This window comes from Anabrus simplex, chromosome 1 (genome assembly GCF_040414725.1).
Source record: "Anabrus simplex isolate iqAnaSimp1 chromosome 1, ASM4041472v1, whole genome shotgun sequence".
In the NCBI taxonomy this organism is placed as follows: domain Eukaryota; kingdom Metazoa; phylum Arthropoda; class Insecta; order Orthoptera; family Tettigoniidae; genus Anabrus; species Anabrus simplex.
Window position 1 is genome coordinate 513,503,233 of NC_090265.1, and position 15,704 is coordinate 513,518,936.

Here is a 15,704-nt window from a genome sequence, read left to right on the forward strand (position 1 = left end):
AATTATCCAGAAATGGAGTTATATACAGTGAGAGTTTTCAAGATCATCCTAAGTAAATCAGTGTAAGCTCAAATCTTATCTAGAATACTTATATGCTTCTCTAGGTAGGCTAATACGGATAAAACATTGCACTGCACGTCTCGAGATCATATCCTGAGCTAGGTAAAATGCGTAGGATCCAGAATTATTGCACGGAATTGGCGAGAATTCAATGACACTCTCAGAAACATCATTTGAAATCACGAGGTCTTACTTCGTACAACTATGACTATCTCTCTCGAAGAAAACAATAACTACAACCATCATACATCATTAACCACTCAATATCATATCCATGACGCGTCAATTACTACTCATATTTCATATATAGCCACTCTATCACTTCATCATACGTAGATCATTACCTTGACTTGCACATCAACGTGCCGTGACATTCCTAAGATGCCTACTTTACTTACTACAGTCATAGTGCCAAACTTAACATGGACTAGGAGTAGTCTACTGCCATATTCCTTCATAAAACACATTCTATGTACGATCTCGAACTGCTTGACATTACTTAAATTTAGGACACGCAGGTATTAAAGCCAACTTCACTCTTTACACTTCACTGATAATAATAATAACTCAAGCTATCTCTCCTCACATATCACTGGAAAACATTGCGATCGGAAAATCACTTGGTGACCACGCCTACAAATGGAATTGACGTTTCATACGGATGAGTACCTACTTCCAATCATCTCAGCTAGACGTTTATCTACGCACTGTCTTCGCACAAAACAAACATTAACATGCAATAAAAGAAATAATATACTCTTACATACGAAAACGACTTGGATAATGGACTTAGCTTTGCTCAAGATGGTCTCGGTGTTTCCTCATCTCCGGTCATCTGAGACTAGGATCTCGTCATCTGGTTCCTCCACAAGTGGTCGGGTACATCGTAGCTTCTCAACATTGATCACTGGTCATCCGGGACAGCCGACATCGTCTCGCCTCATCAGGATCCAAGCAGCATCGCCTTGCTTCCTTACAGACCCATGGTGAAGACTCGTGCGTATGGAACAGAACAATGATAGAATATTTGACTCATTGCTGACATCTTCCAATTAATATAGCTCTTGCGTTGCTCAAATTGCATAGGTCTTACTGGGGTGCAGTTGATCCAATAAATAGTTCAAAACCGTCTAAGACAGATGTTATGTATATTCTGATTTGAAAATAAATTTCTTTCCGCTATCCTTTTATTAGTCTAAATGCATTCAACCACTGGTCCGTAGGTGTCTTTCAATGTTAAACTGTATCGGGAAAATTTCACCGAGGGCTTGCGTCACTGCGTGACGTAGTTCTACTGTGATATACTTTATCTCTTCTTTTTACGTATTTAATCTCCCGCGCGGCATTTAAATCTTGATCTCCGCAGATTAGCGTGTAGTCGCGATTTAATTTTCGTCTTCCAGTTCCTAGTAATTAGCTCCGCTGGATAATCCTTTTTAAATCGAGTCTTGCGTCTTCTTAACACATCGAAGTCAGATTATATAATAAATGATGAGCATTTTTTTTCTTGAATAATGGTTTCAAATAATGTCCATCTGTCATTTTTTTCTGCGCCTTCTATACGCGGCCATTACCGTAATCGACCGACGAAAAGACTTACAATTCGGCCCGTACTGATGTTAAATGCATTTTATTTGACATTTGACCGCAGAGACTCCATCTTTGTTACTACAGCTCTTATAAAGAACTGTGAAACGGCACAATACATACATACATACATACATGCATACAGTATCATTATAGACTGTTATGCCTTTCAGTGTACAGTCTGCTAGCCTCTGTGAATTTACTAAACATCGCCACAATCCTCGATTTGCAACTAGTATTGTGGCCTCATTTAGTTCTATACCTCTTATCTTTAAATCGTTAGAAACCGAGTCTAACCATCGTTGTCTTGGTCTACCTCTACTTCTCTTACCCTCTATAGAAGAGTCCATTATTCTCCTAGGTAACCTATTCGACTCACATGACCCCACCACCGAAGCCGGTTTATGCATACAGCTTCATCCATTGAGTTCATTCCTAAATTAGCCTTTATCTTCTCATTCCAAGTACCCTCCTGCCATTGTTCCCACCTGTTTGTACCAGCAATCATTCTTGCTACTTTTATGTCTGTTACTTCTAACTTATGAATAAGATATCCTGAGTCCACCCAGCTTTCGCACCCGGTAAAGCAAAGTTGGTCTGAAAACAGACCGATGTAAAGATAGTTTCATCTGGGAGCTTACTTCCTTCTTACAGAACACTGTTGATCGCAACTGGGAGCTCACTACATTAACTTTATGACACCTTGATTCAATCTCACTTACTATATTACCATCCTGGGAGAACACATAACCTAAATACTTGAAATTATCGACCTGTTCCAGCTTTGTATCACCAATCTGACATTCAAATCTGTTGAATTTCTAACCTACTGACATCAATTTAGTCTTTGAGAGGCTAATTTTCATACCATACTCATTGCACCTATTTTCAAGTTCCAAGATATTACACTGCAGGCTTTTGGCACAATCTACCATTAAGACCAAGTCGTCGCATAGGCCAGACTGCTTACTACATTTCCATCTAACTGAATCCTTCCCTGCCATTTTATACCTTTCAGCAGATGATCCATGTAAACTATGAACAGCAAAGGTGAAAGATTACAGCCTTGTCTAACCCCTGTAAGTACCCTGTACCAAGAACTCATTCTACCATCAATTCTCACTGAAGCCCAATTGTCAACAAAAATGCCTTTAATTGATTTTAATAATCTACCTTTAATTCCATATCCATATACAAAAATAAATAACAACACTTTTCCAAACATCCTCATTTGGGCCAGGTATGTTGACAACACATCTGTCATAATGAATGAAGAAATTAAGAATGCAACCTCTACCCTGCAAGAACTAAACAACATCGACCCCCACATCAATTTTATGCTTGAGTCTGAAAAGAATAAAGTAAAGTAATTAATTTTCTGGATCTAACTATTCTCAGAAACCCTTTTGCTTTTTCATATAGAATCTTCAGGAAACCAACACAAACTGCCAATACTATTCGCCAAGATTCCATACACCCCCAAACACACAAACGTGCAGCGTACAATAGCAGGTTTCATCGTGCATTCACGTTACCTATGACTAAGAAAGACCTCAATAACGAACTCAACACTATAAGGACAATCGCCAAATTTAACGGCTACAACAGATCATTTATAGAACAGATAATCAATAAATTCAGACACCAGCCTAAGACTACTCCCACAAAAGAAAAACCTAAAACTACCATTTCATCTACTTTTACATTCAATGGCGATGTCCATGAAATCACCAAACTCTTTCGAAAACATAACGTAAAATTTTTCTTCAGAACTAATAACAGGACTTCAGAAATTATACACAATTCAGCATCTGTCAACATCTCTAATAGATTTTCTGAATCCAGAATCTATAGATTCAAGTGTAATGACTCCAGTGCCTCTTACATGGGACAAACAGGACGCAGCTTCATTACCAGATATTCAGAGCACGTCTACGCAGTAAGATATAACAAGTTTTCTGCTATAGGCCAACACAATCACGACGCTAATCATAAGTTCACTGACATAAAACATGACTTCGAGATACTTCAAATAGCAAACAAAGGGCCAGTTATGAATATTGTTGAAAATTGTTTCATTCATTGCAATCAATATTTCAACCCTAACTATAATTTAAATGAAATTTCTGAGAAATATAATATTCTTTTTTGATCTCTTAATTACATGGTTAAAAAATATTAGACCGCCTAAAAACAACTCGATATTTCAAACCATACGTAATATATATCCTCATCAGTTACCCCACTACTACATCCCTCTGCTCAACCTTAGATCTCTGACAGTTGCTCCGCCTCTACCCCTCCCCTCCGCCTTAGCCCTTAACTTATTACAAGTTGTCCATTTCATGACCGTATCGATGTTTAATCAAGAAGTAAGTATAAATAACCACCTAATCGATACTTTATTAATGCCTCAGGCAAAATTGAATAAAATTAAAACTTACAGGACATGTTTCGACCACTTAGTGGTCCTCTTCAACTGTATAAATAAAGAACTGAAAAGAAAAACATTGACAATAAGCACAAATAAAAGTTCTTTGGAGACTCCTTTGATAAAAATGGAGGTCGTCAGAATAGGTCATCTTGCCTTTCGTTCTTGTTTGGAAAAGATGTTTATTCTGCGCTGTCTAGAGGGTCTGTCTTTGAGCGCGACCTGGTGAAGTAACGATGTGATACAGTTTGACAGTTCATGGAAAGCTCTGGAGGAAGGGAAGTAGAGTTTCATCGTCATCTAAAATAACATGTGAGGGAGGAGGGAGATTGGGCTGTGCTTCTGCGATGTCGTGTTTGATTATATCTCTTGTTCGTCTAGTCTGTTTCATGTCTACCCATTCTAAGTATTTGCTAATATTCTCATATAAGATGTTTTTATGCTCGTTGTTTTCGTTGAGATTCTCTTCACCGTTTTCCAATTTATCAAGAACGATGTGGATGTTTTCCAGGTTGTTCATAAGATTACCTTTATTAATCATACAGATAATTTGAAGGTCCTGTTTTATATTGGTGAATTTGTGGTTGGACTCTTTCATATGGGATCCCATGGCAGAGAATCTTTTGTATCTTTCAGCATTGACGTGTTCTTGATATCTAATTGAGAAGTTCCTTCCAGATTGTCCCACGTAAGTTTTTTTACATTGAGCACAAGTCAGCTTATAAATACCCGATTCCTGGAATTCGTCATCTTTAAGTTTATTAGCTTTATTATGACTAAAGAACCTATGTTTCGTGTTGTTGTTTGTAGAGAAGGCTACCTTGGTATTGTGTTTCTTGAATAAGTTGGTGATTTCGTAAATCTTCGGGTTATTAAAGGTGAATTTTACATATCCTTTTTCTTTTTCTGAATGCTCGATCTCTGGCTTCGATATGTTGATGATACGTATGCCATAATTAACAAGGAAATAAATGATATTCACAGTATCCTTAATACTTTGAATAATTTAGACCCAAACATAAAATTTACAGCTGAAGAAGAAGAGAAAAGCATACTCAATTTTCTGGATATCCAAACAATTCGTAAAGACAACCATTTCCAAATTAAAATATACAGGAAACCCACTTTTACCCCGACTACAATCAAAAGTGATTCTTTACATCCCATCTTGTAAAAGAAATCAGCTTATTATAGTTTCGTCAACAGAGCCTTTGAAATTCCGCTAACAGAAACAGACAGAAACTTTCTTTCATTCGTCAACAGGCTCTACATAATGGTTTCAGTTTGAAATTCATCAATAAAATCATCATTAAATGCAAATACCAACAACAAATTAAACTTTAACAGCATTCAGAAAAAGAAAAAGGATATGTAAAATTCACCTTTAATAACCCGAAGATTTACGAAATCACCAACTTATTCAAGAAACACAATACCAAGGTAGCCTTCTCTACAAACAACAACACGAAACATAGGTTCTTTAGTCATAATAAAGCTAATAAACTTAAAGATGACGAATTCCAGGAATCGGGTATTTATAAGCTGACTTGTGCTCAATGTAAAAAAACTTACGTGGGACAATCTGGAAGGAACTTCCCAATTAGATATCAAGAACACGTCAATGCTGACAGATACAAAAGATTCTCTGCCATGGGATCCCATATGAAAGAGTCCAACCACAAATTCACCAATATAAAACAGGACCTTCAAATTATCTGTATGATTAATAAAGGTAATCTTATGAACAACCTGGAAAACATCCACATCGTTCTTGATAAATTGGAAAACGGTGAAGAGAATCTCAACGAAAACAACGAGCATAAAAACATCTTATATGAGAATATTAGCAAATACTTAGAATGGGTAGACATGAAACAGACTAGACGAACAAGAGATATAATCAAACACGACATCGCAGAAGCACAGCCCAATCTCCCTCCTCCCTCACATGTTATTTTAGATGACGATGAAACTCTACTTCCCTTCTCTCCAGAGCTTTCCATGAACTGTCAAACTCTATCACATCATTACTTCACCAGGTCGCGCTCAAAGACAAACCCTCTAGACAGCGCAGAATAAACATCTTTTCCAAACAAGAACGGAAGGCAAGATGACCTATTCTGACGACCTCCATTTTTATCAAAGGAGTCTCCAAAGAACTTTTATTTGTGCTTATTGTCAATGTTTTTCTTTTCAGTTCTTTATTTATACAGCTGAAGAGGACCACTAAGTGGTCGAAACATGTCCTGTAAGTTTTAATTTTATTCAATTTTGCCTGAGGCATTAATAAAGTATCGATTAGGTGGTTATTTATACTTACTTCTTTCTTAGCCCTTAACCTCACGATTCCATCCATCAGTCCAGCTCCGTCCGCCAATCAAACAGGCTGAGTTCATTTCTAGTCGTTTCCCGTTATTTCTTGATTTTTCTTTTTAGTCTTTCTTTTTTCTTTTTAGTCTTTGCTTCCTATCTTTTGCCTAATTCAGCTTTTAATTTCTTCTCCAGGTTCCAAAAAACCCCATATTGAAGTGAGAATTAATTCTTTGGGTCTAACCAAGTCCACCAAATGCACGTTTATTTTCAGAACCAAACCACAGGTCAAACAAAGTGTCAACTTCATATGACTTTAAACTCTGCAGCGTAATTTTAACAAGAACAATGAACTAAAGACATACAAGCTGGATCAACCACCATATGTTCAAAACAATGGAGTCACAGTCACCGTCATTTTAAAAGGATTTTATACTGAAGTGCAATATTATCATGTATCGTATTTTATTTAATATTCATCTATGTAGGTGTTACAGTGTGTTTTAAAATAATTTTTAGTTATTGTGTTCACCTGATTTGACTCGTTGGCTGATGATGGCACAAGTTTAGTGCCGAAACTAGTACCTCAACTGAACGGCATGTGATTGATTACTATTAATAATCTTGACCATAGTGGCTGGTATTTGATCCGTATAGACTCGATCACAACAAATATGTAGGTGTATGGTCCGCCTAGTCAATACTAAATATTAATTATTTATATTTATATAAGTCTAGTACATGTTTAGGGAATTTATATACATTACCTTCGTCAGCTAGTCAAATTAAAATTCCTGTACACAAAAAGACCTAATAAAAAGGGGGGGCCCCCCATTAAGAAATCCAAAACTATTGCCAATACAATTTAACATTTTAAAAATCAAAATGTGGATACATGGAATTAAATTCCACCTAGTCAAATACGATAAAACACAATAGAACAAAGTCTGTATGCATTAAAATATTGAGCACTGTGTTCTTGTTGTGGCATTATATCACTGTGTACTTGATGATCCGATGATTTCTTGTAAAATTCAATTGGAGTTAAGAATAAAAGAATGGTGCAAAAACTTGTTAAGCCGAAACCATCCGTTAATGGGCGTGTTATGCAGCCAGGTGATGTGACCTTAAAATGATCTGTAAGAGGGAAAAGTAAAATAGAAACTATAATCGGAAGACTATAACAAACAAAATGAGAATGCAACGATAAAATTATTAAATCTTACCAATATAATGATACAAGTAGTACGTGAGGCTGTCATATAACTATTAAGGATATATAAAAGCGGCTGAGGTTGTTTGGCGACTGATTGCGGAGTTGCAGTGGGAGGCTCGGAGAATGGTCGGAGAAGGGGAGAGTACTGCCCCTGTGTGTTAACGTCATACTTCCCTTCTTATGCGCTTTTCTTCCTTCTCTTTTGCTCTCGCGTATTGGGTCACCAATTTAAACAATTGGTTATCCTCTGCCATGTGCTCGTTAAGGCTATTTTCATTATCAAATTTTTGTAACATGTAAATTTCTAACTTTTCAAGGGTATTAATTTGTTTACCTTTGTTTAGCAGGTGTAATAGAACCATGTCCCGTTCAATATTATTGAAGTGATGATTATTTTTGTGTATGTGTTCGCACATAGCAGAGTATCTAGAATGTCTTTGTGCATTCACATGCTCTTTATACCGTACCGACACACTACTTCCCGACTGTCCTATATACTTTTCTTCGCAGTCTTGGCAAGACACTTTATATACTCCTGACTTACTGAAAATGCTACTGGTGTTTACGCTATTTGAATTGAACAAAATTTTATTATTATTATTATTATTATTATTATTATTATTATTATTATTATTATTATTATTATTATTATTATTATTATTATTATTGAGCCTCCGTGGCTCAGGTGGCAGCGCGCTGGCCTCTCACCGCTGGATACCATGGTTCAGATCCCAGTCACTCCATGTGAGATTTGTGCTGGACAAAGCGGAGGCAGGACAGCTTTTTCTCCGGATACTCCAGTTTTCCCTGTCATCTTTCATTCCAGCAACACTCTCCATTAACATTTCATGTGTCAATCATTTATCATTGCCCCAGAGGAGTGTGACAGGCTTCGGAAACCGGCACTTTTCCTATCCTCGCTGCTAGATGGGGGTTCATTCATTCCATTCCTAACCCGGTCACTGACTTGAAACTGGCTGTGGATTTTCCTTTTTCATTTATTATTATTATTATTATTATTATTATTATTATTATTATTATTATTATTATTATTATTATTATTATTATTATTAAAGTACGTGTGAACTTCACAGCTGGTTTTATATTGTGAATGTACTTATCGAAACAAGTTTGAATAGTTATTTTAAACTCCATTGTATGGTAGATGCGTTTCTTTACAAATGTTGGAACGACAAAATGTCAAGTGAAACATTGAAAAGCTTGTGGTGAAATAATCTTGCTATGAGCAGCCATCTTGCCAAAGATCAAAATCACGCAGAAGTAGCATTGCAGTAGAGAGACGATCATTTTTCTAGTGCAAGCGCTCCTAGCGGACAATTAGACTCCCTCATTGGCACGATGGCAAAAGCAGAGATTCAGTGTGATACAGTGAAGATCAAGGGAAAGCATCCACAATGGCAGAAACGGTAGGAGTATTGACTTAAATATGATTGATTACATCAGTTGGCAGATAACAGAGAATCAGTATGAAGGAGAGGTGCATCTTGAGACTGCTAGATCACTATTGAATCACGTCATGGCTATTCCTCTTAAGAATCTAAAAATGGAAATAAAAAAATGGCCTCATGAATTTGGAAGAAGCACCATGTAGGATGTCATGGAAGAAATCTACAGAAGAACTAAAGCAGAGATCAACTACCACGGAGAACAAGGAATTGTCCAGGACATTACCAGTGACAAATGACATGGAGGAAGACCAAGGAAAATGGGAAATGTTTCTATCCAAGAAGAAGAGAAAGAAGAAGAGTGAGGATAGGAAGCATGAAGATATTCCAATGAAACTGGCAGGAAACGATCTTGAAGGTAAGGCGGTTAGCGAGAGTGGAAAACTACCTTATTCTAAACCAAGGAGTCGTTCAGAAGCCATAATCATCAAACCAATCAACGGTAAGACTTTCTATGATGTTTTGAAGGATATCAGGAACAGGGTGAAGCCGGAAGACAGTGGAGCAGGCATCCAATCTATCCGCAAAACAAGAGTTGCAGGCATTCTTTTTGAATTCAATAAAACAACACAGATTGAAACCAGGGAGATATCACCGGACTACGATCTTGAAATGCGTGCGCTACAAGATTTTATCGCTCACTTACCTTCTCCTTTCCTCATGCTAGGAGACCTGAACGCCCGTAACACACTCTGGGGTCCTCCGCCTTCCTGTACTACGTGGAGGATGCTTGAGCGACTGATCAACTGGTTCGATCTTTGTGTGCTTAATACAGGGGAACTGACACATTTCAGCAGCGCACACGGCACATTCTCACACCTGGATGTCACTTTGTGAAGCCTTGTGCTAGTTCCCCTGCTACGGTAGCAAATACACGACGACCACTGTGATAGTGACCACTTCCCGATAATTCTATATATCTTGATTCAAAGACAGCCCAAAGTACCCAAGCACTGGTTACTTCAGTGAATTTTCCAAACGTGCAGTGATGGCCGATGATATGCTGGAATCTGTTGGCGACCATGTTTCTTCCATTACTACTGGAATTTTGGCTGCTGCAGAGGAAACAATTCCTTCCTCGTCTGGTATTCATTGCCGGAACCCATGGTGGACAGATGAAATAGCAGCAGCCATACATGATCGCCGACGGGCTTTTAAGCATTATCGTTGGAATCCTTCGATGGCCGATCATAACACATTTAAGCAACTGCACGCGAAGGGGATTCGAGAAAGTAAGAAAGCTATGTGGGAAAAGTATGTGTTTTCCATGACGGCACATACTCCTTCATCACAAGTATGGACAAAACTCCGCCGTATTGTCAGAGTACAGAATGTGCCCCCAGTCCCCGGTATCTCCGTTAATGGAGGTATTGTCATGATTACTTCAGTCACTGCAGAACACATCGTGTCACATTTCGCAGATACATCCAGCTGTGAGAGATATGACCCTGCATTTTTACCAAGTAAACATGAAGCAAAGGCACACCATCTCTCTTTCACCTCTAGTGCCTCAAATCCCTACAATGTGCCTTTCACGGAGTGGGAGTTGCGGAGTGCACTCGTGCAAAGCAGAGGCATGGCTCCTGGACCGGACAAAATCCACAATCAAATTTCTTAAGCATTTGAGTGACAGATATTGCAATAATATTCTCATCCTATTCAACAGAATATGGGGTGAGGGAGTGTTTTCATCTCAATGGCATGAGGGAATTGTGATACCAATTCCCAAACCAGGTAATGATCCAAAACTCCTGGATAGTTATAGGCCAATATGCCTTACAGATGGCCTTTGTAAGCTATTTGAAAGGATGGTTAACTGGCATCTTGTGTGGGCCATGGAAAGAAAGGTCTCTTGTTTAACCACCAGTTTGGTTTCTGCTCTCAGCGCCCTGCCACCGATCATCTGGTCAGACTGGAGAGCGCCATTCAGGAGGCCTTTTATCAGAAAGAACACCTGGTAGCATGTTTTTTGACCTGCAGAAAGCTTACGATACTACCTGGCGATATGGAATCCTCTTCACTCTACACCAATGGAGATTTTGGGGAAATTTGCTAACGTTTATTGAGAACTTCATGTCCCTCCAGCTCTTTCGAGTCCGAATAAGGAATGCTTTTTCTCAATATTACGTACAGGAAAATGGAATACCTCAGGGATCGGTACTGAGTGTCACGCTGTTCACTAACGCCATCAATGGCATAGTTGCCGCTGCTGGGCCTGCAGTCATTCCATCACTGTATGTAGACTACTCTACATTACAGCTTCAGAAGGGTGGCATTTGCTGAGAGACAGCTACAGCAAGCTTTTAACTGAGTTGACAGATGGGCCCTGCAAAGTGGTTTTCGATTTTCAGCATCAAAAACCTCAGTTGTACACTTCTGTCGACATCGGCTTGTGCATCCCGAACCAGAGCTCCGCTTACGAAACAGTGTCTTACCAGTGGTAGACACTTGCAGATTCCTGGGTCTCTTTTTTGATAAGAATCTAACATGGCAGCCCCACATCCATCAGTTAAAGGTTGCCTGCATGAAGAGACTTAACATGCTTAAGTTTCTCAGCGGCACTTCATGGGGGCTGACCGTGAGGTGCTGCTACATTATTATATAGCAACGGTCCTCTCCCGAATTGACTATTGAAGTGCAGCTTATGGCTCAGCATCATAATCTACGCTGAGTCTTTTAAACAGTATTCACCATAGTGGAGTAAGGCTGACAACGGAAGCTTTCTGTACTAGCCACATTCCCAGCCTACTCGCTGAAGCAGGAGTTCCATCTTTATGAATAAGGAGGCAGCAGTTACTCCTCATGTACGCTACTAGAATTCGTGAAATGCCGCTACATCCAAGCTATCAATGCATCTTTAGTACCGTATGCCACATCACCAGTTGGGTTTCAAATTGATAGCTTGTGTCGTGATTTAAATATAGATATCAGGGGTTGCCTTGAACAAACTTTTAGTGACGTACCTCCGTGGTTCCGTGACCGTATATTCGTCCAGATCTGTTCTGTGGACCACAGGTGAACACGGAATCCTCCGTTTATTGGAGGTATTTCCAGGACTTCATTCACCAATATCCGGCCGTGAAACGTATCTTCACGGATGGTTCTAAATTTGGAGAAAATGATGGTTGCTCTTTCGTCATTGATGATATGAGCACGAAGATCTCGCTTCCTAGTGAATGTAGCATGTATAATGTGGAGTTTTACGCCATCTTAGAAGGTCTGCAGTTTGCGTTTGGTGACAGAAGAAACCACTTTCTTACGTCTATTGACTCGTTAAGCTCTCTGCAGTCCATTGAAACCTGTTTCTCGCAACACCCACTGGTACAGCGGATTCATGACCTTCTAGCCAAGTTGTGTGACACTGGCACCAGAATCACTTTCACATGGCTTCCAAGCCACATTCGGATTGCGGGAAATGAACTTGCGGATGAAGCTGCAAAGGAAGCAGTACTTTTACCTCCAAGACCTATCAGTGTACCTTCTAAAGATATTTGTTCTTAGCTATGTCGAACCATCTTGGCGTCCTGGGAATTGGAGTGACTAGCTATCCGAACTCCGAACAAGCTGGGAGCAATTAAGAAGACAACTACCATGTGTGTTCTTGTGGTGCCCACTGATCTCTCTGGCCTAAGATGGAGCCTCAGCCTGCAGGAAACAATTGAATGCATACTAGCCAATGACGCAACTACTGCTGATCTCATCATCCTCTTTATGGATTCACAATTAAGTATTTATTTATTTTCCACCTAGTCGATACAATGATTGCTTAAGGCAATTTTTAATGGTCAAAAGTGGTACATGTTTCGTATATTATCAACATCTTCAGCCACATAACACTGTTTAGATGAAAAATATATAAAATTGACAAAGTAATGCTTTAGAGGAAGTGACCTTAAAATTAACATAAGATTGCTCTATTGAAGTGCGATACGGACCATGAAGCTGATTTTATGTAATCCTCTTTATGTGCGACAGTGGATTAATGAAGGGTGTGTAAATTACAAGTGTACTGCTATTCAGGGAATGCAACTTCCCTTTTGATTCGTTAGTAATTTTTTGGCCTAATTCAATAATTTTTTGTTTTATTTTGTGCTGTATTTCTAAATTTCTTTGTTGAATATATAATTTTGTTTTATTTTAAATTTCTTTTCCACTAATTTGTTCAGAGAGGATTATTACCTAGTTGAACTTCCTCTTGAAACAAAAATCATCACCACCTCTCTGAGAGATGCCCTCGGACAAGATAGCGATGTAAAGGCTTTAATCCCCCAAACTACACTGGAGATTCAATACATGGATGGCGTCACTACTGCTTCAGATGTGGAGGAATCTGTAAGACGAGATTCCCGTAATCCCCACAGAGAGCTGAAAATGTCGATCACAAAACCAAACAGCTGGGGACAGAAACTTGCCATCTTCGAAACTAAAGATGAGGATGCTTAGAAACTGCTGGAAGCAGGAAGAATTAAGATAGGATGGCTATACCGCAGAGTATATGCTAGAACCTTGTTACCTCGCTGCTTTCGATGCCTATCATATGGACACCTGGCAAGAAACTGTACAGGGCCTGACAGAAGTAGGCTCTGTTTTAAGTGTTAAGAATCTGGTCATAAGGCAGTAGACTGCAAAAAGAATAATCTGCGATGCATGCTTTGTACAGACGAGGGTGTCAATGAAGCTAAACAAAATCATGTTCCTGGATTGGCTGCATGCACAATATTTTGCACAGCTGTTAAAATGGCCAAAAACCACAGCAAATGATGCGAATCCTTCAAGCAAACATGCACAGGAGTCAAACAGCTAATGACCTTATGACACAGCTGATTTATGAGATGGAAGCAGACATCATTATTATTAGCAAACCATATCAAGTGAGGGACCATCCAGGGTGGTTTGTGGATAATCTTGGAACAGCTGCAATTTGGATACCAGACCTAGGAAAGTTTTCAGTAACAGAGCACAGATGCAAAGATGGTTTTGTTTGGGTACAGATTTGGACAATCACTACTGTAAGCTGTTATTTTATGCCAAATGAATCTGTTCCCAACTTTTAGATGAAACTTGATGGCCTTGAGGATGCATTGTATATGGAATATAGACTAGTGGTCGCTGATGGTTTTAATGCTCAAGCATCAGAATGGGGCATACCACAGACTCCAGAAGATGACGTATAATGGAGATGGCAGCCAGAATGGGTTTGCTGGTCAACAACATTGGAAATGTGTCAACATTTCGACGGCCAGGATGTCAGGGAACAATACCGGATATAACCTTCTCGCCGGAGGATATTCCACCTAAGATTACTGAATGGTAAGTGATTGAAAACTATATGGGGTGTGATCACCAATATATCATCTTTTGACTGCTCCAGGAATCCCCTCAAGTAAGAAACATTTTGTGCAGGCCAGCACGGTTGAACTTAGCCAGTATCGACAAGGAAAAGTTTTTTGATGTAATATGGAATGGAATGGAAAACATAACAGAAAAAAGTTTTGGTTGTAGAGGGAAAGAAGCAATTGGTGTATGTGTTGAAATCACCATGCAGCTAATCCAACAAGCATGCAATGTCTCAATGTCCTGAAGGAGACCACGAAATAGCAAGCGCCCAGCGTATTGGTGGACCAAAGAGATTGCTGAACTGAGAAGGAATTGTCTGCAACTTTGACACAGGGCTCAGAGGACGAGAGGCAGTCCAGAGAATACTACAGTCACAGCGGAGTACAAGTCAGCGAAGAGCGAACTCCGTAACGCAATTAGGAAGAGTAAAGCTGATAAATGGTGGGCCTTGGTTAAAGAAGTATAACATGATTTTGATGCAAGTACGATAACAGGTATAACTTGAAAACAATATTCTCTCACCCATGGGTAACTATTGTAGATATCAAGCTCAATTATTGTTGTTGTTGTTGTTGTTATTATTATTATTATTATTATTATTAATATTAATATTATTATTATTATTATTATTATTATTATTATTATTATTATTATTATTATTATTATTATTATTATTATTATTATTATTATTTGATTTTAACCTGTATAGAGCCCAAAGCACAGAAATAAACATCAATGGAATGACAAGAGAAGCAAGAATAAGAAAAGGAGTGCAGCGAGGGTGTCCCTTATCACCTTATCTGTTTAATGTTTTCATAGAATTCGCTATTAGAACAGTAAAAGAAAAACCAAAGGGATAAATTTTAATGGTAAACAAATTCATAGTATTCACTTTGCAGATGATATTGCATTGATAGCTGATTCACAGCACAAAATGACTAGGATGCTCGGTATACTAAACAACACGTTAGAGAAGTTCAGGCTAAAAATAAACACAAAGAAAACGAAAATGATGATTGTTCAAAAGAAGAAGACTGAATTGAAAACAAACATTAAATTAGGCTGTGAAAAAATAGATCAGTTTAAAGAATTTTGTTATCTGGGTATTGTTATTACCAATGATAATCAGTGCCTGGCAGAAGTCAAAAGAAGAACTGCTATGGCAAAACAAGTGTTTCAAAACAGGAAAAATCTATTGTTAAATAAGCACATAGGAATTGAAGCCAGGAAGAAATTTGTTAAAACCTTTGTTTGGAGTGTGCTAACTTACGGTTGTGAGACCTGGACTTTGGGAAAA

The 15,704-nt window shown here is 38.6% G+C and overlaps 1 protein-coding gene across 1 annotated transcript in view; it reads left to right on the plus strand.

Moving 5' to 3' along the window:
* Window positions 1-15,704, plus strand: part of LOC136875368 (dynein beta chain, ciliary) — a 782,313-nt gene that overhangs the window by 144,306 nt on the left and 622,303 nt on the right. The window lies entirely within an intron of this gene.